This window comes from Apium graveolens, chromosome 3 (genome assembly GCF_009905375.1).
Source record: "Apium graveolens cultivar Ventura chromosome 3, ASM990537v1, whole genome shotgun sequence".
In the NCBI taxonomy this organism is placed as follows: Eukaryota; Viridiplantae; Streptophyta; class Magnoliopsida; order Apiales; family Apiaceae; genus Apium; species Apium graveolens.
Genome location: NC_133649.1, coordinates 63,012,321 through 63,039,059, shown reverse-complemented (window position 1 = coordinate 63,039,059; position 26,739 = coordinate 63,012,321). Strand labels below are relative to the sequence as shown.

The following is a 26,739-nucleotide window of genomic DNA, read 5'->3' as shown; positions in this document are numbered from 1 at the left end:
GCAAGAATTTGCTAAATAACCAATATGCATTTATCGCAAGATCATGCATATACAAATGTATACATCACAACAACAGTATAACGGATAGAATACTTGCCTGAGCGACTGGGGGTTACGAATGGCTCGGGACGAGTCTGGTAACCTATAAACAACAAGTAAGTTGGAATTAAACCAAAATCACTTGTAATTCTATACTTTAACTAACTTAGACTCTAACGCTTGTTTTGCGCTCACTGATTCGCTTAAGTCACTCGGGTACCCTCGGCTCCACCATTTTTAATAATTTAACCTTTACGAGTTTTAAAGCGATTCCTTCGCGAGTGACTTACCAACTGCCTAAAACACTTACCATAATGTTTCATGCATTAATTAACCCTTTTTGGTCTTTAACCTACATTTCAAAGTAAGGCGAGGGAAAAAGTTTCGTTCGTGAAACGCCGTTACTTGAAACGGTCGTTTCTCCTAAACCGTAAATCGGAATCGAACGAACTACATATCAAAACGAAGCTCGTAACATGAGCTATCTAAACATGGCAGTGGTCACAATTTAGCAGGGGGTTCTCGGGTCCTAATGCTATGCACAAAAACAGTCCAAAGAAAATCGGACGTTACGACGGCTATGTTTACGCGATTTCCCATTTTTTAAACTATCCACAATCAACACAAACCATCCTCAAATCCAACACACAACAAACACCCATCCTTATCACATCATAACAATCCCAACCAATTCAATTTTAATCATTCATACATATGCTTAAACCTAACTTTAATCATACTTAAGTTTCTTGAAATCAAAACCACAAAATTACCATCTCATTTCACTACCATACCAAACCTCAAACTCTAATCATAACAATAAGATACCATAACATCCTACTCATCAAAATCACTTATAATATATATGAACCTAGGGTTTGAAAATGGTATACCTTCCTTGGAGTGGTGGGTTGAGCTAGGAAGCCTTAATAAGCTTGGAGAAGCCTTAGGGAAGCTTGGATCTTCAAGAAAAACAAGAAAAGTTCAAGTTAAAAACTTGAAAACACTATTCATTGTCTTCTTCATTGATTAAATGAAGAAGCTAGAGAAAGAATTAATGGCTTAAACTCATGATATAGCCATAACTAAGCATAAAGATGGTTAGGGAATTTTCTTACCAATTAAGGATGCTTGGATCTTGATTTTGGAAATTTTTTTTTTCTTTGAAAAAGGCAAAAAGCCGAGAGCTAATATGAAGAACAATGCCTTGGCTGATTTTTTTTGATTTTTGATGAAATGATTTGCTAGTTGGTTGGCTTGGTTTTGTTTTTGATTTAGCAAATTACCACCTTGCCCTTGAATTTGTGTGGTCCTAAATCAACCACACCTCCTTCCTTCCATGTCATGCTTATGTCACCCTTATGATGTCATCCTCCCTTCCTTGTCTCCTTTCTATTGGTTGGATGGCATCACTCCCATTAATCCCTTTGATTAACTTCCTAATCGTTTGCCTAATGACCGCTGATCTGTTGTACGGTTCGCTTAACTTTCGTTCTCGTTTATCGTTTGAAGGATCATACCCGGGATCTTATTACTTAGGTTCCCTTAACCTTTCTCAATACATTATATTCCTTTTTATGATCCTCTATTATAATCCTTTAATTTAAATCCTTTTTATTCTGTTACCTTATACTCAATTCTCTCCGTATCTTATGGATTTCCGGGAAAAACCAAAGTGTTCGGAATTGGATTCTGACGATCTTTACATACACTTATATACCACATAGAGTACTAATAATATCCCATAAGATCAATAACAGAACCCCTACATAGCGTGGCATGAAAAGTTTTCTCGTTCAGCAAAAACACTATTCATAAGGGTTTCAAAAATTCCCAAAAATTGGGGTTATTACAGTCTCCCCTCCTTAAAAGGATTCCGTCCCGGAATCAGATAGAAAACAAATGGGGACACTCTCTTAGCATCACACTTTCTAACTCTCGAGTCAATTTTCCCACATTGTGGTTCTACCACCAAACTCTGCCTAGTTTGATAATCCTTCTCCTAAGCACTTGTCCCTTTTCACTCTATAACCCTTCCTGGTTGCTCCATATAGGTTACGTCGGGTTGCATATCTATGCGCTCATATGCCTCTATTCATCTGGCATCTAAATTACACTTCCTTAACATTGATACGTGAAACACGTTACGAACTTGCTACAGGTTCTGGGTTAAGGCTAGCTCATATGCTAACTTCCCAAACGTCTTAATATATCCAAGGGTCCAACAAATTGTAGACTTAGCTTTCCTTTCTTTCCGAACCTCATCAATCCTTTCCAAGGGATACCTATAACATTACTAGGTCCCCTATTTCATACTCTTTATCCTTTCGTGTCAAATCAACATACTTATCATGTCCATCTTGGGCTACTACCAGCCGTCCTCTGATTAGTTCTATCATATCCTTGGTCCTTTGGACTACTGCGGGTCCGAGCATCTTGCGCTCTACAACTTCATCCTAACATAAGGGAGATCGAAATTGTCTTCCCTCAAGGATCTCATAAGGCGACATCTCGATAATGACATATGATCTATTGTCGTAAGATAACTCAATCCGAATTAAGTGATCATTCCAATTTCTTTCAAGTCTATTGCACAGACTCTCATCATAGCTTCCAATCATTAGAGCTCTTGCTCCTCAATACCCCTTCTTTTCCAGTTCGTAATCGCTATCACCTTCCGTTCCTAATATTATACTGGTCATACTTTTGCTCGCTAGCGTTCTATAACCCTTTAATAACCACGTCAACCTTAGTATCACGAATGTGTTCCCATTCCGCATACTACCACCACTTTATTACTCCTTTTTTTTTCAGCTGTTTCTATTTTCCAAAATTTGATCAATCAAATAGAAGTAAAGGAATTTGTTGAGAGATCACTATGATCATGAACACTTGTTATATCGCATAGTTAGTACAGAAGGTGGCCAGCCTTTAGTACTTGACAAGCAATTAAACAATAGCTGGTATCCTACTAGGCTTCTATCACACAGATAGATAGTCATTCGGCAATACCTCCCCTTTCTGGAAGGGTTGTTCTTCTCAGATTACATGAAATGAAAAGAAGAGAAAAGAACGAATTGAAAAGAATTGTATATATGAAAAAATATACAGCCACAAAATATCTGGCTTGGAACCTACCTCTGAACTATAGAGGTTTGTCATAGGAGAACAAAACATATATGTATTTATATCAACATCAAGTATTATAGCATCGCATTTCACGTGCCTAAATATTTTCTCTATCCCGTCCATCATTCTATGGACCCATGCTCTTCCTCGAGCTTATACACAATCACCTTTGAAACTCCCTCGACATCGAAAATCGAATCTGGGATCTCATTCTATATATCACCGTTACTAGGATTCTATGCTCGCATCGCAACCTTCCTCGTATAATAATACGGCTCTCTATTGATAAGAAAGAATAATGATTCACTAGGTAGACACTCTACTTAATTAGTCTATCGATGATAACTTATACACTACCACGACCCGATTAGTGGTACTCAATCTCAACACCCATTCCAATACAACTCTCACGGTTGTAATCAGCTCGATACTCGCAGAATCATTGCTGCCTTACTATGGTCCACCACTGACCTACTGTCGTCATTCACATTCCATGAAATCTTAATAGCTAACCATACGGAGTCCATACATGTCGTATCAAATCCTTCTAAGGAGGTAACATAATCACCATTCACGATTCATGAAGAACACTCCTGATTCTGACATACATACATGACATGAAGCAGATAAAATTGTAGAAGAGTTTCGCTCAAAGCAACGATAGCAGGCTAATACCATTTTTAATCATATGCCTTCGATAGAAGACTTAACTCAAAGGTTCGTTTAGTCCTTTTGGAAACATGGTCCTGGCTTATCCCCAGATAGGACCTCCTAAGATAGATAGCCCGTTCATGGCGATTACACGAATGAAACCTTTACCTACTACTATTACGGTTGGGTATTGCACCGTCATCAGAAGGAATGTCAATCTTCCAAACCATAATTCAACCTTCACATTTCTAACCATCATCACTGTATTCTTTTGGCACACGCGCCTATAATTATCCACTTACCTTTAAAGTGTCGGCCACCTCTTTGGCCTTTCCTGATAGTAAAATTTCCTTACAGTCAATGTCTTTTTAACCACCTCCAAATAAATTTTCTACCTTATTTCCGATCACTGCTTGAGTGAAGATGTTTTCCTTAATATCTGATGAGTAAAAAAAAAATCACCATTTTTCCATAAGTTATTGCCTCAGTCTTTAGAGGTTAATCACTGTCACGACTGACTCTCAATCATACTTAGAACATCTTTTATCCTAGGCCCTAATTGCCCTGAACAATTTCGACCATTACTGGTTCGATCCATACTTTCTCGTGGTTTAACACGTGCCCCACTTGGCAACATCATAATTACGTCATATTTCCTTTATCAACATTTCTATTCTTGAGAATTTCGAATATTACCTTTCTCCCTGTAAAACCTCTAAGGTTATCCTTCAATCGTTCCTCCTGTATTCCCTAGATACAGGGCATATCAAAATACCATTTACTAATACTAGAATCATTGTCTATATACTTTTGAAAAAAAAATTCTCCACTGATTCTTTAAAGGTTGTTATTACCTTAATCCTTTCCAATTCATACTGTCAAATTTCATATTATCCCTATTAAGGGTGAAATGCCAACCTTTATGCATTCCCCTAGGATTCATTTTAAGTTACCGATGTTCTATCCTTAATTCCACCTTTGAAAAGGTACATGCATCCATCCATGGATAAATAAAGTCATATATCCCTGATAAGGGTATCTTATTCAACATTCCCCATCTCGATAGTCTATACCTCACTTCATAATAGCATCCTTATTCAAATCGAGGTCAATCCATATGGCCTCCAAAAGATAACAATGGTCATCCGCTTGTCTTGCCTAATTTGGTAACGATAACAAGGATGTTCTGGAAGATATTGGTCGTGTTCAACGTGAACTTCTTCTTAATAATTCCTTATTTACTTTTGTTGTTTCTCAACAGTCACCTCAATGTTGGGATATCTCTCATATCTGGCGTCTCCCTTTCTGGGTATCAAGCCACCGCTCTTACACTTCACATTCTTGAAGGTCACTTCCTTCATCCAATTTTCCTAGTTTCTTACTTTCTTGTCTCCTCAATCTATTCGCGTCTCATTGTCTATCCTTCGAATTATCTCAAGGTTTCCTCGAATCTTTCCAACTTACAGGGGATAAAATATATGTATCTCTTATACCTTCAACCATCAATTTAACTCATGGTGAATCACTCTCATCCGGACGATTACATACTTTTCTATTTCTATTTCTACGAGTCTTTAGGGTTTCCTCATACCCAACTCCTTTATCATTCCTCAAACTCTCTTGCCTTTATATTCCTTTCCACTTCATTTTCCTTTTTATTTTCCTTTCTCTTATCATTATTTCATGAACCAACATAACATAAGCATTGATTTCATACATCCCGTCATTCTGGATTCGTGTCCTCAGAACGAATCTTGACAACTTTTACAACTTAGATTCATAATTCATCATACTCGTCTGCCTTTGTTCTGACTCTAAAGCTTTTACACTATCTCCATAACCTTGGGAATTACTTTCCCGAAAACAATTGACTGAACTTTAATCAGTTTATTCTAACCTCTGGCTCCGTGCCTTTCTTGGTCTTTCACCAGTAGTGGCCCTTCTCTTAGGAGGGTAAGTGACAAAAATAGTCTTTTGTGATCCGTCCATCATTTAGAATCTAAAATGATTCCTATATTTCCTTTAGCCAGGCCCTTGCCTCGACTGGGTCAGCTTGTTCCTTGGAACTCTAAGAGCTTAGCGACTTAAAGAACCTGAAAGAATTTCTCACCGCATTGTTTCCTCAAGGTGGTGGTTGGGAATAATAGTCTAAGTTCTTTTTAGACAGGTCCATGAATTGCCGTATAGGAGTACCGTCTTGGGTCTCCTTATCTCGCTCGACTTTTGTTTCCTCAGTCTAAATGTTTCTTCCTACTCCCCATACTTGGAGTCATCTTTTAATTTAAAATCTTCATTTTCCACTTTATTATTTTCCGGGTTCTTTATATCTTAATTGCGACCTCCCTGATTATCACGTTCAGGGTTTGCTCTAAATCTTATTCCTCAAACTAGCTTTCATCTAAGATTTCATCTTTAGGCTCTTGAACATTTGGAACCCAATTTCTATAGGAATGCCTCATTATTCCTTTATCATCTTTCTCGGTATTAATCTCATATCTATTTGTTGGCTCTCTGCCTTCATTCATCACTTTTACTGGCACAATATTTTCTTTTCCAATAATTCGGGTTGTATTGCAATCTCAAACAGCTTTTCGGTACCGGCTCCGGTTACCTTCACTTCTATTTCCATTTTCTCAAAATCTCTTATAAACTCCCCAAAAGACATTATCATCTTGAGTCTCTCCTTTTTACTAAGGGCATCAGCCACCACATTGGCTTTCCCCCGAATGATAAAGAATCTCATAATCGTAATCCTTGATTAGCTCTAACCGCCTCCTCTGGCGTATGCTGAGCTCTTTCTACGCAAAAATGTACTAGAGCTCCTATGGTTTGTGTAAATCTTGCACTTCTCTCCATACAAGTAGTGCCTCCAATCTTTAGGGAAAAACTATTGCCACGAGCCCAAGCTCATGGGTGGGGATATCGAATTTTATACTTCCTTAATTGTCTTGACGCATACGCGATTATCTTGCTGTGCTATATAAGAAGCACCCTAATTCCTTATGCGAAGCGTCACTTACAAATCACAAAATCTCCTTTTCCATCCGGCAACGCCATCATAGGGGCCGTCACCAATCTTTGCTTCAGTTCTTAAAATCTTTTCTCGTATTTCTCTGTCCATTCGAACTTCTCAGTCTTACGAGTAAGCCGCGTTAAAGGGGCTACTACCTTTACAACTTGAACGAACCTCCGGTAGTGACCGGTCAATCCTACCTCTGGTAGTCGACCAAACCATGGTCATCAATTCATCAGTGGTCCTTTATCCAATCCTGTCAGGATTCTCCATGGGATCCTCCTCAACAACTATCCCTTCTAGGACAACATCCTCAACCGCTAAATCCTCAATATCAACATCATCCGGTCCTGCATTAGGACACTCTATCGGATCCACAATCCGACCTCCAATTAGTAATAAAATATCATCGCGATGTTGCTCCTCAACCTCAGGGTTCGGAGTCCCGCTACCATATACGATAACGAACTACGCTCCTATCACGATATTTATAAGGGTTCCCATAAGGGTTTTAACTGTCAGTACTACGTTAGGTAGCCCGACTATGAACTTGGCAAGAGTTCTTATATTCTTGGTGAACTTATTATCTTAACGTCCCATCATCTCTGAGGTTTATAACGCTTAGCTCTGATACCATTTCTGTAACACCCCCAGATCCGGGGTCGGGGATCCGGGTCGTCACGGTCTTTCTTTCCACAATATCACTTCACTTAATTAATAATAAATAACCTTATGCTGTGACCCCACGCTAACACACACCACAACCCGTTATAGTCTCAGAGATGAAATTTAAATAAGTACAAGTCTTTGAATCCACAATTTAAAAGTTATTACAACCCGAAATGATTACTTGATAAATTTACAGTTAATTGCCATTATCTGCCACAAGTTATAATTATACATAATTGATTCTCAAAAGTAGATGGTCTGATCTACAATAGATCTACCTCTGCAGCTATAGCAGCTACAACATCAACGGGAAGACGCGGGACGCTTCCCACGCGCTTGCGCTGGGTCTGCTGGAGTCTGGCCATCTTTCCTAACTGTTGTTGTGTGATGAAGAAATAAAGCAAGGGTGAGCAGCAAGCCCACCAAAATAATATGTATAATGATTTACAATATATGAGCCTACTCATAATACTCATGAAAGTCTTGGTCAAAAGAAATGAACCAAGTTTGATATCTTAATGCGATGAAGTCGCAAAATATTCAGTATATATACATATATACTTTTCAAAATATTGGAAGTCCTCTTCCATGCATAATATACACAAAGTCCCAGTGTATAACTGTATATAAAAAAATATCGTTGCAAGGTGATCTCATATATCTAACCTTGTCTCAACGTTTTTCTGAAAATCTTTGTCATTCATAAGACAATTATTAATTAGATATAAGTTTAAAAGATGAAGTTACCAAATACTTCACTACACTTATATCATTCCCAAATACTACTTGAACTACCACCGTTCAAGTTATAATCAATTTCAAAAGTTCATCCCACTGATGAGACCACAAGATAAGACTTGAATAGATTCAATCTTTGAAATATTATTGAATGAAAAAGTTATGAGATGCTTTATTTAGTCCCGATATATATATATATCCACATACATATATATCCCGAAAACATTTCCTGGAACCTCTGTTATGTGAAGTATGAACAGAGTTCGAAACATCCAATGAATTTTGGAAAGGAAAAGAATTTTGGCATAAACCCGATATCTTGCTGATCAGGCAAAGATACCAATAAGTAACCTTTTCTACTAGTAGATGGACGAATTCCCCACTGGTCATCACCCTGGTCATAATTAAGACCTATGCTGGACTGCCACTCAGCCACCTATGCATTTGATGGACTCCCACTGAGCCACTTACACAATAATAGACCGTACCTCGGCCTGTCGCTTATGCCGACTCAATGAGAGGGGCTTACTTCCCGAACTTTGGGCAAGTAATCAATTCATTTACCAAATCTGCAACCTTGTTGCGAATATAAAATACACCACAGAGCCGGATTTCCCAGGTTTTGAGCGGGTATTTAAATCCCCTTTAAAAAGGAAGATCTTAAATATAAAAATGAGTTTTGGGATCCGCTCTGACTTTTAAAAACCATTTTGAAGACTCGAAAACACTTTAAAGAGTGTTTGGAGTAAGGCTGATTTAATGAAGTAAATCAGTCCCCAGAATATTAGAAAATATCTGAATATTATTAATTAAATAATATTCCCATGAAGAATAGTCTTTTATAAAAATAATTGAAGTAGAAGTTTTAAAACTTATACTTGAAACGAGTATTAAATAACCAAAGATATACTTATATGAAAGTATTATCTTTATTTGAATAATCGAAAATAAGTTTGATTATTAACACCTTATTCTTTAATAAAATAAAGAATATATTTCAGCAAATAATCGGAGTCATAGATCCTCAAATGAATATTCAAATAATATTCAATAAATAAAATAAACTGAGTCATAATACCTCGAATGAATATTATAAATAATATTCATTAAATAATATAAAAGAGTCTTAAGTCCTCGAATGAATATTCAAAATAATATTCATTAAATAATATAAAGGAGTCATACGCCTTCGAATAATATTCGAAATAATACTCGATAATAAAATAAAGTTTAAAGTTATCGAATAAACCTTATTCGATTAATAGTTTGGAAAAACTATAACCATATATATATATAAATATATAAATATATATATATATCCATATCCATATAAACTCTACTCGGGATCCTCGACTCCCGGTTTTAGAAAATATTTTCACCTTTGGGTCCCTATACTAAGGGTGTATGCAAGTTACCGCTATCCTCTAGCATAGGTATTATCAACTGAACCAACAGATATATATTTCAAGAATATGAAACAGGCATGCATATATACCATATCACATGCTACAATATATCGCAAGAATTTGCTAAATAACCAATATGCATTTATCGCAAGATCATGCATATACAAATGTATACATCACAACAACAGTATAACGGATAGAATACTTGCCTGAGCGACTGGGGGTTACGAATGGCTCGGGACGAGTCTGGTAACCTATAAACAACAAGTAAGTTGGAATTAAACCAAAATCACTTGTAATTCTATACTTTAACTAACTTAGACTCTAACGCTTGTTTTGCGCTCACTGATTCGCTTAAGTCACTCGGGTACCCTCGGCTCCACCATTTTTAATAATTTAACCTTTACAAGTTTTAAAGCGATTCCTTCGCGAGTGACTTACCAACTGCCTAAAACACTTACCATAATGTTTCATGCATTAATTAACCCTTTTTGGTCTTTAACCTACATTTCAAAGTAAGGCGAGGGAAAAAGTTTCGTTCGTGAAACGCCGTTACTTGAAACGGTCGTTTCTCCTAAACCGTAAATCGGAATCGAACGAACTACATATCAAAACGAAGCTCGTAACATGAGCTATCTAAACATGGCAGTGGTCACAATTTAGCAGGGGGTTCTCGGGTCCTAATGCTATGCACAAAAACAGTCCAAAGAAAATCGGACGTTACGACGGCTATGTTTACGCGATTTCCCATTTTTTAAACTATCCACAATCAACACAAACCATCCTCAAATCCAACACACAACAAACACCCATCCTTATCACATCATAACAATCCCAACCAATTCAATTTTAATCATTCATACATATGCTTAAACCTAACTTTAATCATACTTAAGTTTCTTGAAATCAAAACCACAAAATTACCATCTCATTTCACTACCATACCAAACCTCAAACTCTAATCATAACAATAAGATACCATAACATCCTACTCATCAAAATCACTTATAATATATATGAACCTAGGGTTTGAAAATGGTATACCTTCCTTGGAGTGGTGGGTTGAGCTAGGAAGCCTTAATAAGCTTGGAGAAGCCTTAGGGAAGCTTGGATCTTCAAGAAAAACAAGAAAAGTTCAAGTTAAAAACTTGAAAACACTATTCATTGTCTTCTTCATTGATTAAATGAAGAAGCTAGAGAAAGAATTAATGGCTTAAACTCATGATATAGCCATAACTAAGCATAAAGATGGTTAGGGAATTTTCTTACCAATTAAGGATGCTTGGATCTTGATTTTGGAAATTTTTTTTTTCTTTGAAAAAGGCAAAAAGCCGAGAGCTAATATGAAGAACAATGCCTTGGCTGATTTTTTTTGATTTTTGATGAAATGATTTGCTAGTTGGTTGGCTTGGTTTTGTTTTTGATTTAGCAAATTACCACCTTGCCCTTGAATTTGTGTGGTCCTAAATCAACCACACCTCCTTCCTTCCATGTCATGCTTATGTCACCCTTATGATGTCATCCTCCCTTCCTTGTCTCCTTTCTATTGGTTGGATGGCATCACTCCCATTAATCCCTTTGATTAACTTCCTAATCGTTTGCCTAATGACCGCTGATCTGTTGTACGGTTCGCTTAACTTTCGTTCTCGTTTATCGTTTGAAGGATCATACCCGGGATCTTATTACTTAGGTTCCCTTAACCTTTCTCAATACATTATATTCCTTTTTATGATCCTCTATTATAATCCTTTAATTTAAATCCTTTTTATTCTGTTACCTTATACTCAATTCTCTCCGTATCTTATGGATTTCCGGGAAAAACCAAAGTGTTCGGAATTGGATTCTGACGATCTTTACATACACTTATATACCACATAGAGTACTAATAATATCCCATAAGATCAATAACAGAACCCCTACATAGCGTGGCATGAAAAGTTTTCTCGTTCAACAAAAACACTATTCATAAGGGTTTCAAAAATTCCCAAAAATTGGGGTTATTACAGTGCATCATCCGTTGAAGTTCATAATGAAGCATCCGTTGATCACAGTCTGCCAACGGATAATCATTTCACTTCATCAGTTGATAGAACTCCCAATTCATTTCAAAGGATCAGGAACTCAGGGGGAGTTTCAACCAATCAACATTCTATCTCACATCATGACAATACTGAGGCAACCTTATCTAGAGCTAATCTACCACCTCAAAGGAAATGGACCAAGAATCACCCTTTTGAACTGATCATTGGTGATGCTACATCTAAAGTGCAAACTAGAAGGGCTACTCAAGATGAATATCTGTATAGTAGCTTTCTATCACAGGAGGAACCTAAGAGAGTGGAAGAAGCTCTATTGGATCCAAATTGGATTTTAGCAATGCAAGAAGAGCTAAACCAATTTGAAAGAAACAAAGTATAGAAGCTAGTACCCAAGCCAAAGAACAAGAGTTCTATTGACACAAAATGGGTATTCAGAAACAAGATAGATGAAAATGGCATTGTCATAAGGAATAAAGCCAAATTGGTTGCTAAAGGCTATTCTCAACAAGAGGGAATAGATTTTGATGAGACATTTGCTCCAGTTTCCAGACTTGAAGCCATCAGAATCTTTCTAGCCTATGCAGCCCATGCCAATTTCAAGGTCTATCAAATGGATGTCAAGAGTGCGTTTCTGAATGGAGAATTGGAGGAAGAAGTTTATGTAAGCCAACCTCCAGGATTTGAAGATCCAAATTTTCCAGACTATGTGTATTATCTGTTGAAAGCACTCTATGGACTAAAGCAAGCACCTAGAGCCTGGTATGAGACTTTGTCAAAATTTCTTCTAGATAATCACTTCAGCAAGAGGTACTGTTGACAAAACCCTTTTCTCTAGAAATGTTAATGGCTCTACAATACTTGTTCAAATTTATGTAGATGATATTATATTTGGTTCTACAGATGATAAGCTCTGTAAAAAGTTTGCTAAGTTAATGCAAAGTAAATTTGAAATGAGCATGATGGGAGAGCTAACTTATTTTCTTGGTTTACAAGTTAAACAAGTTAGTGGTGGAATTTTCATTAGTCAAAATAAATATATTTATGATCTTTTAAAGAAGTTTGACTTAATGGATTGTTCATCTGCAAAAACTCCCATGGCCACTGCCACCAAGCTTGAATTAAACAAGGCTGAAAAGTCTGTGGATATTTCAAGTTATAGAGGCATGGTTGGCTCACTTTTATATTTAACTGCTAGTAGACCTGATATAATGTTTTCTACATGTCTCTGTGCTAGATTTCAAGCTGACCCTAAAGAATCTCACTTAGTGGCTATTAAAAGAATTTTCAGATATCTCAAAGGAACTCCAAATCTAGGAATTTGGTACCCTAGAGAGTCTGGTTTTGATCTAATTGGCTACTCAGATGCAGATTATGCAGGTTGCAAAATAGACAGGAAAAGCACAACTGGCACCTGTCAATTTCTAGGGAATAAGCTTGTGATATGGTTCAGCAAGAAGCAAAATTCTGTTTCTACATCAACAGCTGAAGCTGAGTACATTGTTGTTGGTAGTTGTTGTGCACATATATTGTGGATGAGGAATCAACTATTTGACTATGGGCTAACTGTTGACAAAATTCCGATATTCTGTGACAATACAAGTGCCATTGCCATTACTGAAAATCCAGTGCAGCACTCAAGAACCAAACACATTGACATCAAGTACCACTTCATAAGGGAACATGTGATGAAAGGTACAGTGGAACTTCATTTTATTCCAAGTGAAGAGCAGATTGCAGACATATTTACCAAGCCACTTGATGAATCAACATTCACAAGATTAGTAAGTGAGCTAGGTATGCTTAATTATTCATAATTTCATGGTCCTACTGCAATTTGTATTGAAGCCTGAAATGAATTTGTTGCAAGAACAAAGTTGGCTTTAAATAAAGATTATTCTATCAATGGATATTCCCTATCTGTTGAAAGCCAAAATTGTTCTATCAACGGATGTTCATTATCCGTTGAAAGACAAATACACTTCTGGTAATTTTATCCTTCAACGGATAAATCTGTGTTAATCTTCAACGAATAATTATTTACCTCATCCGTTGAAGTGTCACATCAGTTACTTTAAGTGAGTCACAACCGTTGATTCTTTTACTTAACCGTTGATACATATATACACAGTTGTATGTATTTGTATTAAAGGCAGTTTTCAGAATTTGTATAGTTTTTTTTTATTCTCAAATGGCTGTAATTTCCTTAAAAGTATTATTTAATCATTCTATTTACGTTTTAATTTGAGAAAGTATAAAAGCCCCTTGAATTCTTATTTTCACTTTACGCTTTCTTACAATTTTTTATTTTCTTTCTCTCCCAAAACTCTCAATCTTTCTCTGCAACCTCTACTCACAACTATGGCACCAGTAGTCAAGATTATGTCTCAGTCTGGATTTGTTTATGAAAAGAACAATTTCGTAGCCTTAGTGGAAAAGAATGAAGCCCACTCAGATTATCACAAGATGATGGACTTCATCAAAAACTGCAAACTAAGCTATGCAATGCTGGAAGCCCCAACTATCTACTGTGAGGTAATTGAGGAAATTTGGACAACAGCAGAGTTCAACTCCACAGACATGACCATTGCTTTCTCTCTCAAAGGTAATGATTACTGTATTAACTGTGATGATATACAGTCTTGCTTTAAGCTACCTGAGAATAATGCCATGACACCACACACTGATAATGATGTATCTGCTATGTTAGATTCCATAGGCTACTCTTTTGATTCTGCTAGCTTAGGGAACATTAGAAGAAAGAGCCTTAGGAAAGAATGGAGTTTTCTTGGAGATGCCTTTATCAAGGTTTTCTTTGGGAAGATTAGCAATTTTGATGCCATAACTTCATCTCTTATTAATATGCTCTATATGCTAGTTTCTGATAGGTACTTTAATTTTAGCAACTATGTCATGCTAGAATTAGGTTCCAGGTTAGGTAACAAAGCTAATAGACCTCATAACATCTACTATGCTAGATTCTTTATGTTATTGGCTAACCATATTGCTGAAGGTTTGGTTAATAACTAATGAGAGCAATAAACTCAAATGCTGGGCATAAGAGAAAAGGGTCCTTGCAGACCTTTTGAGAATTAACCTCAACAGCCAGGTGCCATTGGTATATTTACCAATAATGAATGCACCTCAGGTAAGTGAGGTAAATACTTCTGCAACTCCTACTTCTTCCAACCCCATTGTTTCTTTGCCTTCTAGTGTGGCAATGAAATCTGTGTCTTTGTCCCAACAGATTCCTACCAAAGCCACCAAAACTAAAATTCTAAAACACAAGTCAAAGAAAACCACCTCTGTTGTTTCTCAAAAGACAACAGTTGTAACAACTACCATAAACCCTGAAGGGAGTGAACAGGGTGTGAGTGGTGAGGGGAGGGGTGAACATCAAGAAACCCCCTAGGATAAGGTGGGAGAGGTGAGTGGTACCCTAGCCAGCCAAGCCACAGTTTCTCAAAAGACTGTGGTGGTTCAAAAGGATTCAAACACATCCCTAGTTGCATCCTCCCAAAAGGATGCAGCTATTGAAAATAGTCCCCAACCAGGGACACAGAACAAAAGAGGGAGGGACACTGAAGCCACACATTCACCTATCAAAGCTTTTTCAAGAAGAAAAAAGGCTAAAACCCTAGTTTCAACACAGGGGCACACACTGCACAGATACATCCACCTGTATCTTTGCCCTCTCAAATTTAGCTTGATGTGGCTCCAGCAAATGTGGAGTCACAGTCCCATTTTCTCATAATTGACACACATCAATCACCAAATTCTCCATCACCATCTCTGGATGTGGATATGATATTCACATCAATTCCTGAGTCTCCCCCTTTAAAACTCAGGGAGGAGCCCTACTCAAATCCTGGTGATCATCATCTTTTAGATGATTTGTTGGATCATCAGTCAATTCTTTCAGACCTAGTTGAAGAATCTGTGTCACCTCACTTAAAATCAATCCATACAGATTCAACAATTATGTCACTTTCAATATCTACATCTTTTCCTTCTTCAACGGATATCACTCATCCGTTGACAAGTGGTTGTTCTTCGACGGATAAGCTTAACAGCAGTTATCCGTTGATATCATCAGTTTCTACTTCAATGGATACTCCCTATCCGTTGATGGTCTCTACATATATAACTGAATTAATTCCAAGTGTAGAAGACATGGTTACTGTACAATCACTTCTAGGATTGAGGGAAGGGAGTGATAATTTGAGTGAGAGGCTGGGTTGCTCCCAGGCAAAAGGAAAGGTTGAGAGTCAAAATATGCATGCTATTTCTTCCAGCATGGCAAAAGTGAGTGAGAGGAGTGCCACCTTAGTAGGTGAGGGTGAGGGTGTGTGTGAGCCAAGGGGAGCCCCTGATGCAAGAATATAGAGAAAATGAGAGAAAAGCAGGTACAGAAGCTATAAGGGTGGATCCAGCCATTGCTAGTGTGTCAATGATTGTGGATGATGCTGAAAAGGGAAGAAAATTTCAGCAACATTACAAAGCTGAAATTGATAACATCTCCTTGGATGCTGACACTTTTACTCATCCTGTTTCAGCCTATCAACTGTTGGCTGCTCAGGGCAATGTGGAGGCAGAGCAGACTTTGAACATAGTACATACTTCAGAATCTCTTCAAAGAGATAAAGCTGCTGTTAATAGGATGCCTTCTCAAGCTGGTGAGCCATCTGAAGAATTTGAAGTACATTCTAATTATGATGACTCTGTTTCTTTGGATGGAAGCATGATCTTAGGGAGAGATGAAAGCCCAAGTTCTGTTCCAAATTTACCTGAATGGGCATGGACAAAGAAATCTACACCAGGACAGTTTGGTGTAGCTTTGGTCAAGCAGGTTATGGCTATTCAAAAGGCCCTTTAGGAAACTTCAGATGCTGGTACCAAGGCTATTCTTCAAGCTCATCTAGACTTTCTGCATCTCCTGCAGTTGCAGCACATCAGACAGAATTTGAGTGTGGATGAACTCAAAAAAGGATATTGCTGACTTGAAATCCTACAATTCTGAGAAGTTGGATTCAGTAATACCTTATGGTACAATGCAAGATTTGTTGCTGAGACTGAGGAGAGAATCTGATGCTAACAAGAGGCTGGCCAAGTTGGAAGACAGAGTTCAAGTCATTGAAAACTCTGTGGTCACCATTCTTCAACATCAACAATCTTAGACAAGTCTACTATTGCAGCTGGCAAAAGCACAAGGCTTGACCCCTATCCTTGATGATAACAAAAAGGGGGAGAATAAATGGGAATAGGGAAGGAGAGCCATCAACAAAAGTTCAAATATCTAAAGTGCTAGTTCTTGCCATCACCACTTCTCCAGCACTTCAAATTAAAGGAAAGCTTGATGGAATTGATCTAATCCAGATAGCAACAGCTGAGATGAAAGTCAAAGAGCAAAGGAGGAGAATTAATGAAAGGATGCAACAAATTTTTGGTTCTACAACTTCAAAATCACAATCTGTGAAGCATAGCACAAAGGTGAAGCCAATCATTATGGAGCTCAAGCCAGTAAGGAGGAATAAGGTTGGAGAGACTTCTTCCAAGAATCTGAAACCTATGGTTCTCAAGCCCAACAACAGATTCAACAAGGACTCCACAAAGAACCCTCTAAGCCTTGCTCAGTTGAAAGGAGTGGATTTTCCTCTTCCAAAGCCTGATAAAGACAAGGTTTTGGGTGGTAATATCATGAAGCACAAGGAGACCAAGGATGTGGTTGAAAGAATGAATATGGCTATTATCTTTAGAGAGGGAAAGAGTATCTGTGTGATACAAGGACATCCCAAATTTTCAATAGCCAAGAGGGAAGAAGCCAGAAGGTTGAAGGAAGAAGCTGAAAAACTAAAGGCTGACAAAAGAGCACAAGCAAAGCTTGAAAAACAGCTAAAGTCAAGTCAAGCTGAAGAAAAGAAAGAAATTGAAGACAGGGGTGAAGATGTAGGTATGGGGGACATGTTTAGTGATGATGTGGAAGAAAGAAGTGAGGAAAGAAAGAAATGACAGAAAGGGAACAGAAAGAAGGCCAATGCAAAAAGGAAGATTGTAGATGAAACTGAAGAAACCCAATCAAAATCTAAACCACTACCTTCTATTCCTGAACCCATTGTGCCTGACCTCGTCATAAACATCCATGGTGAAACAATCACTCCTAAAGAGGAATCAATTGATTGGGACACCATCAAATTGCCCACCTTCTTAACCACTTCTCCACCATCAAAGAAACAGAAAAGAAAAATCAAATCAACACTTCCTCTAACCTCAATTAAATTCACTCAGAAGCCTAAGCCTAAGCCACAAGCCTCAAAGGATGATTATGTTCACATTTGTGATATAAAGGAGTTTACAGACATTGAACTCTATCTGGATGAGCTGGAGGAAGTAAGGGGAATAGATGCCTACAGACAGCTACCAGAAAGACTAGTGTTCAAATACAAAGGAAGTGGGGAAAGGACTTGGCCCCTTTACATAATTCTGGATGAAGGCTATTCTACCTTGGTTAGAGTCTACTCAACTATAAAAAGGGATTCTGGCTTTACCAGGGCTGCCAAAACTAAGATTCTCAACAAGATTGCCAGCATAAGGAAAACTTGGTAGGAGCCCAATACCTGCCTAGAACATTACTCATCCCAGAGCGTGGAATTACAGTTCATAAATCACCTCATTGGTTGATGGAGTTCAGAGACAATAAAGGAGTCAGAAGATTTTTCAGACTTGAAGATCAGCTCAAGATTGCCAGTAATGAAACTCTCAAGGATATGCAATATAAGTTGGACATCAATGAAGAAGATGAAGCTGAATTCTACAGACAACTCCAACTCCAAATAGAGGAGAATGACAGGAGGCTAGGGAAGAAAACAAGGGATCAAAGGAAAAGGAATTAATCTGCTCAGGCTAAAGGAGCACCCTTGGAAACAATATAATTCTTCAATTCTATCTCAGTACACATACTTTTGCAGCACTTTTGAATTTCTACTTTATTTCAGTTCATATGTTTGTTAAGTGTTTTGTTATCATCAAGTTAATCCCAAATTTATGCCTACAATTCTAGTAGACATAAACAGGGGGAGATTGTTAGGAATATGTGTATTAATTTGATGATAAGTTTAACAAAATACTTAAGTAGAAATCTGGTGTTTGTAGCCTCAACAGATAAGACCAGTCTGGCTATCCGTTGAAGGAGTAGCTTTACTTAGAAATAAGTTTAGTATTGTAGCACATTTTATTCTCAATATTTAAGTTGTAATTCTTAGATGTTGTGGGAAATTATGAGTCATATTGACTACTAGTGGATATGCAAATAGGAGGGCTAATTGTAAATAATTCATGCCTTGTAATTTTGTATAAGTGAAGTAGTATCAACTGATATTAAAGGCCTTCAACGGATGAGAAACAAAGCTTCAACGGATGTCTTTAAAGCTTCAACGGATAACATCCTTCAACTGCTAGTGCATCAACGGATAAAGCTTCAACTGCTAGTGCATCAACGGATAAAGCTTCAACTGCTAAGCAATCAACGGATAAAAGTTTCAACGGATGCTAAGCTCAATAGCAGTTGATAGTGATAATTCATAAGCTGACAGATGCACATGGGTTGACAGAGACAAACTGGAATGTGGTAGCCTCTTGGAATCAAGAAAAAGCAGCATTTTTACTCTGGTGCAAACAAGGAAGTATTCAAAGATTCACAGCTAAACCTAAATTGCATTGGATAGAGAAATGAAGAAGAAATATGTGAAGAATCTTTCAATTGTATTTTACAGTTTTGTCTTCACTTGTAAACTTGGTGATATATAAACCAAGTAGCAGCTAGTAATTAGATGGTGAATTTTCCAGAGCTGTTTAGAAAAATCAAGAGAGAAAATCATCTAGTTTGTACTAGGACGCAGCTGTGATTTAATTCTTTGAATCACAGTTTTTCTGAAATAACACATCTCTGGTGGAACAACAAATCCACCAGAAAAGTTTTTAAGTTCTTTGTGTTCTTTACATTTGTGTTTGAATATAAATCTGTCTGTATTAGCTTAAAGCAATTCACACACATTTGTTCATTAAAACACCTAGCCTTAGAAACTGCTCAAAACTTGAAAAAGTTTTGAGATTTACATTCAACCCCCCTTCTGTAAATCTCATTGTTAGTTCTCTGGGGATAACAAAACTTGATATGGGTTAGCTCAGTTGATTAAATAGTGAATAATTATCCTCTTGGTCACAGTTCGAATCCTACGGGAAGAAGATTTATGATTGTGCCTTCTGAGTCAGAATATGTCGCTTAAATGCGGTTTTTCTTGATTCACAGGGTTTGCAAGCTATTGCGTGAACCCGTAGTGTTTATCCAGTACGGGATAGCGACTGCGGGTTAATTACGATAAAAAAACATATTTAAAATAAGTTTATATTTTAAATGCATTAATCATTCAATTTTTTTTCTTGAAAAAATACATTCTATAATATAAAAAATATAAAGATTAATGATAAGATATATTTTTAAAATCTTACATATTAAAAAAAGATGAATACGTCATACTATGAAAAAATCTAAATCGAATTCAATTCTAACCGATTTTGTCTGATTTCGAATCAAATTTCATCTGATTTAAATTCAAGCATGAAATAAATTAAATTTAGTTGATCTGACGATCCCCAATTATATTTTAATCCGAAAGTTGATCTGATTAACAACCGATACAATTATCTGAATTTTCATATCTAAGTTTTTACATTATATTTAATAGTTATTATAACAAACATTTAGAAGCTCCATAATTTAGTAAACAGTTATTTTTTTATATTTTGAATATATAAAAGTTAAATATTTTTGATATAATTTGAATATATTATATGAAAATATAAGTAAACGGAGATAAAAATAATTGACATAAATTTAATATCATGTTTGTATTCACTATTGAATTTATATAAAATTTATATTCAAATTGAATATTAAATTTATATTCCTAATTTAAAAAACTATGATATGAGATATTAATATGTTACTCATGTTAATATGAAGTTACAAATATATGATTAAATATGTTTAGTATTGAACCTTTTTTACAGCTTTTAATATTGAACCTTGACTGTTGTATTACATTCATATTATCGCTTTAAGTCTTATTATTTGTATGATATAATAATTAATTATGAATTTTATTTTTTAATAATTAATTACGATATTGTATGATTTTACGATTAACACAGTTCATAGAAGCCTATTATATGTATTACAATTTGAATTATGATAGTTCAATTAATAATCTTCATAAATAATTAAATAAAAATTATTGGCACCCACTTCTTACTTTTTAATAGAATAAATTTATCTAGCTTCACCTAGATTTGACTAAAGATACACTTTTGCAACAAAAAAAGGGAGGAAAAAATGACAAAAATAATTATTTTTTAATAAAATTAACGGATATAGCCATTAAGAAAAAATATCAGATTTTAACGAATATAGTTGAAAAGTCCAATTTATATAAGACAATAGTTGAGCAATTTATATATAGAGAATATCATATACAAAGTTGACAGTTGCAAGGTATCCGTTAGTCCACTAATTTCAAAAAATGAATATTATTATTGTTAAGTTTATATAGAAAAAAATAGACCAAAGCTGTAAAAAATTAAATGTTTTGAATAGATTTGGTGTCATGAAATTGACCTTTTTGTCCATCCGGTAACTGATTTTAGCTGATTTTTGAATATGATTGCACCAACCAACGGTAAAGGGGTCATTTGGCAAATCTGATTAATCAAAATCTGAACGGTTAATATTTCTTAATGATTAAAATCCGAATTTTAAAAGAATAAGATTTTTTGATAAAAATTATAAACCGAATGTCTAAATGACATTATTTTACTAATTTTTTCCCTCTATAAAATACAAATATTAAATCAAATATGTTTGTTATATCAGAAAGTTGTTATTAATATTTTTAATTGTAAATATGTGGTAATAATTAAGTATATAAGAGCTCAAATATATCTTCAAAATTAAATATACCAGTAACATATATCGATTATGTTATCTTTTACTATGTTATTTTGATATATATATATAGAGGTTACTCTAATAGAAACCATTTTAGAATATAAACTAAAATTCAAATAATTTTTTTTTGAAAATTACTTCGAAATATAACACATATGGTATGCTAATCGATCGTTGAGAGATGTAGAAAAATACAGTGAAATCAGATTTTAAAAAAAACTTACGGTTTGACGGGAAAAATCAAATTAAAAATGGAGGGGAAAAGCTGAAATTGGGTGTGTGAGGGTGCATAGTAGTTGGGTGGGGTGATTTAGGGGGACCATTAAATTAGGTAGACTTAATGATTTAGATTAGTTCCTAGTTTCTCCTTTAATTTTAGTTTGTATTTGATCATTCCCATATATATATATATATATATGATGGTCAATAGAAACCAACATTCTTCTAAAAATCAGAAACCAATGACAACCACTAATTTTATAATTTGAATTGAATCTCCACCACACAAATTTTATCCAACCCCTTCTCTCCCTTCCCTTCAATTCCAACTGTTACTCCCTCTCATACATCTATATGTAAATAGTTTTTAATCTATTTTTAATTTAATTTTTTCCATTAATCGACAAACTATTTTTAAAATCCGATTTCACTATATTTTTCTCCATATCCCAACAATCAATTTGCATACCATATTTGTTATATTCCGACGATAAATCACTATTTATACTTAACAGAATCACTAAACCGGAATTATAATAATTTCAAACTTTCTTAATTTTAGTAATTCTCGTAAGCATATTTAGTGATTTATCGCTTTTTTCTTGTACCACACCTCTGTCCTGGTGTCCCATCTCTTGCCCCCATCATACATCATTAATCTCCTACTACACATTTTTACCTTTTACACACAGACTACTAGTTTAGTGAATAACATGTGTAATATAGTGATTTTTTTACCTTTTTCACTATCCTCCCCTTTCTTTTCCACTTGTTCAATTTTTATTTCTTGTTTGGTTCTTACTCTTGAAATTGATCTTGACTTTCTTGTATTTCAGTTTCTTCAAATTTCATTTTCTCTTCAACATTCTTTTGAATAGTGTGTTTTGTCTGTTTACAAAAATTACTAATTTAAGATCTAGAAATTACTATCTAAAATTTAAATTGGAACTTAATTTAATAGTTGTTAATTTTTTAGGTTTCACCAATACCTTAAATGGGTTTTAAAATATTTAGCTCTTTCTAATAATAAGAAATTAGTTGATAAATATTTAAGGTTTAGTGTTTAGGGCCTTTAGGCCCTAAAACTGTAGAGCCTAAACCCTAACTTAGTCTAGGGTTCAATTCCCCCCAAATCAATACATCCATATATATCCTAAAATTAAAAACATCTATTCTAAAAACTAAAATAAAAAAAACTACAACCATTCAACTCGCAATCTCAACTCACACTATTACTCGACTCTCTCATCTAACCTCATCAATTCTCTAACGAACCCATCTCTCTCTCTCTCTCCACGCCTCCTCTCTCTCCATCCCTCTTTCCTCCCCATCTATCTCTTTGTCAGCTGGATTTGGAATCTGGAAGTTAACCTTAATATTGAATTGAAGCTGTTTGAATTTGAATCAAAGCTATTTGAATTGAAGCTTTAAAGCTCAATTGAATCTCGAAGATCTAAACTCTGATTGTTTTGTTCGAGTTAAAGTGGGTAAGAATCTAAAACCTGATTTTGTTTGAACCCCTAATTGGGGATTTTAGAAATTAGAAATTTTTTTAACTCGAAACCCAAATTTTTATAAATCTGTTTGATTGTTTAAGTATGTTTTGTTGCTGAAATGTTTTTATTATTTTCAGACCATTTTGGCATGATCTTTGTTACTCGAACTCTTGGGTCTGGCTGTCGATTGTATGTTTAACCCTTAGAGATTGAAACCCGCGGTGCTAACAATATCAAGTTTAGTTTTATGAACTAAAAGTTTAATTCTACCATTTTGAAAGCCATGCATCTCTATGATGATGTTAGATACGTAATTATTTTCGAATTATAAATTTATGTGATTTTTTTGCTGAGAAGGTATAATATCAGGTTTTGATCTTTTGTAAAACATAAATGCATATACAAGTCATATAGTCTTCAATTGTAGTTCAACATGATTGTTAGGACATATTTGAATAATAATACACTCAACTACAAAACTCTAGCAAAGTCAAAAACAGGCATAATGAGCAGTGATCATACCTTAATTAATTCAAAACATAAATATAGGTAGCTGTTGCTTTCTTTCATCACATTAACCCCCCCACTAGTCTATATCATTTTTCCTCACCTGATCGCAGGAGCAAATCAAAATAAGCAAGTAAACTCAACTCCTTCTTCTTGTTTTAATTTATAATGTCGACTCGGTCAATTTTTATTTTTGACTATTTATAGTTCCTGATTATGTTTGTACTAAAAGATTACTCTTGATTAATGTAAAAGTAAGAGCTGCAGTAACATCATTTTTACTTAAAGGAGCACTTCCGTTCAACAATGCATCTACTCGGTGGCTATCTGGAGATCTAGCTCTCCATGCTGCAGGTTTCACCATACCCTTTTAATCACCTTAATTTCCGCTATAACATTTGATAGTTTGGAAATCATAGAATCTGTATTAGTTTAATTTCTTGACGGTTCTTGGACAAATGTTAAGGTCTGTTGACATGGTTCCTTGTTTTTCACACTTGTTTTTAGGAAAGTCGAGTACTTTATCTGATGTTATCTTTTTTATTTTCTGTTTCCTTTGTCTTTATTTAAGCTTATATGCTTCAAGAGAATGAGGCAAATGATGCCCAGGTAACTTCAGTCACCGAATAAATTTTATTTGATACACTTGTGATGTTGTTACTTTGCGCTTTGACTTTGAGTTTATAAATGTTGCTTGCTAATAGTTCTATATTTTGTTGCTTGTTATAAAAAATTACTATTTATTAATATTTGAATGGTTGTTAACACCTAATTTTGGTTAAGCAGACGCTTCCGTGCGGATTTTTCAATCCAAAGTATTTTATTATTTTTTAAATTAGCTTTATTAGTTACAGATTATGTGTCAATAACTCGTTTAGCCCTATGATTTGTATACATTACATAAGATAGTTATGAAGTCTTTAGATTATGTGGATATAATATATACTAATATTTTAGCTACTTTTTTAGTGTTTAGTTTATCCATCGACTTCGTAACTGTTTTTAAAACACTGACTGAAACAATATATTACCTTACATACTTTATATTTGGACATGAAAGCTTTGAAGATTAATGACGTATAATATTCACTGCACTAGTCACTTAACTGTATGATGTTTCAACAGTTCCCCATAATTTTTTACATGTTGATGCAGTTCTCAATGCCACTATCTAGTCACAAATAAAGAACAATGAAATTTATTCTTAGGTTCGATACAAAGGACGGATATGTGAAGATCATTTACATAAATGAAAATGTACTTGTATCCAAATATGGAGAGATGTACCATAAAAAATAAAAAAATATGGAAAGATGTCTCTACCTTCACATATGATGCTAATACACCTATTAGTGATAAATCCTAATGTACAGACTCACAATGGGAATGAGATTATGATTACAAATATATCCATGTATGTAGCCTGATATTCAGTTATACCTTTATTTTTCCTGCTGTTGGGTATATCAGATTCTCTTTTTAATTTATTAGATCATCAATTGAATTTAAGCTCATAAATTTTATGGAAGCTTCGCAGAACTTGAGAAAATCTTTAAGATCGCCATTCAAGGATCAGATGATGACAAGACTATAGATGCTACTATCCTTTGTGTGGCTTCCTTAGATTGCGGTTGGAATGTTCGGGTACTCAGTATTAAAGCATTTGTAATTGGATTATCTACATAAAAAATGCAAAATTCTTAAATTTATCGAACAATAATGTTTTATCTAAGTCAATGAAGCCAAAATCATTATCTTCTCTTTTTGTAGCCATGTCGAATACAGTCATTCTAACTGTAATATATTTTGACATTGGCAGGAACACACTGTTTATTTCATAACAAGGTTGTTATCTCTTCCGGTCCCTGCTGACCATTCTGGTACTGACAGCCATCTGATAAGATATGATCCAATGTTGAATGTCCTTCTTGTGGGTATAGCAACAGTTGACTATGTTCAGATATTCACTCTGCATGGCTTGGTATGTGAAGCTTATACTGGTCTAGATATTTCTGTCATAAAAATGTTCAGTAGCATTTTTGGTTCAATCAGACACCTGAAAGGTTGCTTGCTAATAGTATGACATTTTATAGTACTATAAAATATAACCAAAAATATAGTTCAACCAGATTTTCTAATTTTATAACCAAAATTAGAAATGTTGCTTGCTAATAGTACTATATTTTGTTGCTTGTTATAAAAAATTACTGTTAATTAATATTTGATTGGTTGCGAATAAGTGGATATTGTAAATGTTGCCTGCAAAATTTTATTTGACACACTTGTGATGTTCTCGTTTGCTAATAGTACTATATTTTATTGCTTGCTTAAACTCACTGATCTCAGATGGTCCCAGTAAAACATTTCCAATACCCACTTATTCGCAAAAAATCAGTACAGAAGTTGTATACTTACTCTCTCATTACGATCAACTATCAAAAGAGATTAACATGTAAAGGATGTTGATCCTTGTATCCTGTTATTATTTTTGTTCTACCATTTTGTAAGACAAAACTTATATCTGCGCATATGTGTTAAATACCATATCCCTTTATCTGTTTTGATTACTTTTATATGTCATTTCGCAGCTTCAAGGTTTTAAGATGTTGAGAGCTATAAACCCATGCGATAAATTTGTCCATATACAGGCGAATGAAGACCAAGGGTATTCATGGATACATTACAAGTGACTTGTTTTAGAAATTAGTTTTATTTGTTGGGTTTCTCAAATAATGTAATAAAATTTTGTACTAGGATCTAGGCTCATATAGAGCAAGTCATCCTTACTTACTCAATGATGTAAGAATGTTGGATTTATTTTGTTAATGAAAAATTC

At 35.1% G+C, this 26,739-nt stretch overlaps 1 long non-coding RNA gene across 3 annotated transcripts; it reads left to right on the top strand.

Annotated features, from left to right (window-relative positions):
* Positions 1-23,095: 23,095 nt before the first annotated feature.
* On the top strand, positions 23,096-26,698 carry LOC141710740 (uncharacterized). 3 transcript variants are annotated; one of them, XR_012571043.1, is made up of 6 exons: positions 23,096-23,387; positions 24,159-24,257; positions 24,475-24,512; positions 25,441-25,547; positions 25,723-25,884; positions 26,492-26,698. It is a non-coding gene; the product is annotated as an uncharacterized LOC141710740 (long non-coding RNA). The 3 variants fall into 3 exon arrangements; XR_012571045.1 differs by having other exon boundaries at positions 23,534-24,257; XR_012571044.1 differs by lacking the exon at positions 24,475-24,512.
* Positions 26,699-26,739: the final 41 nt, after the last annotated feature.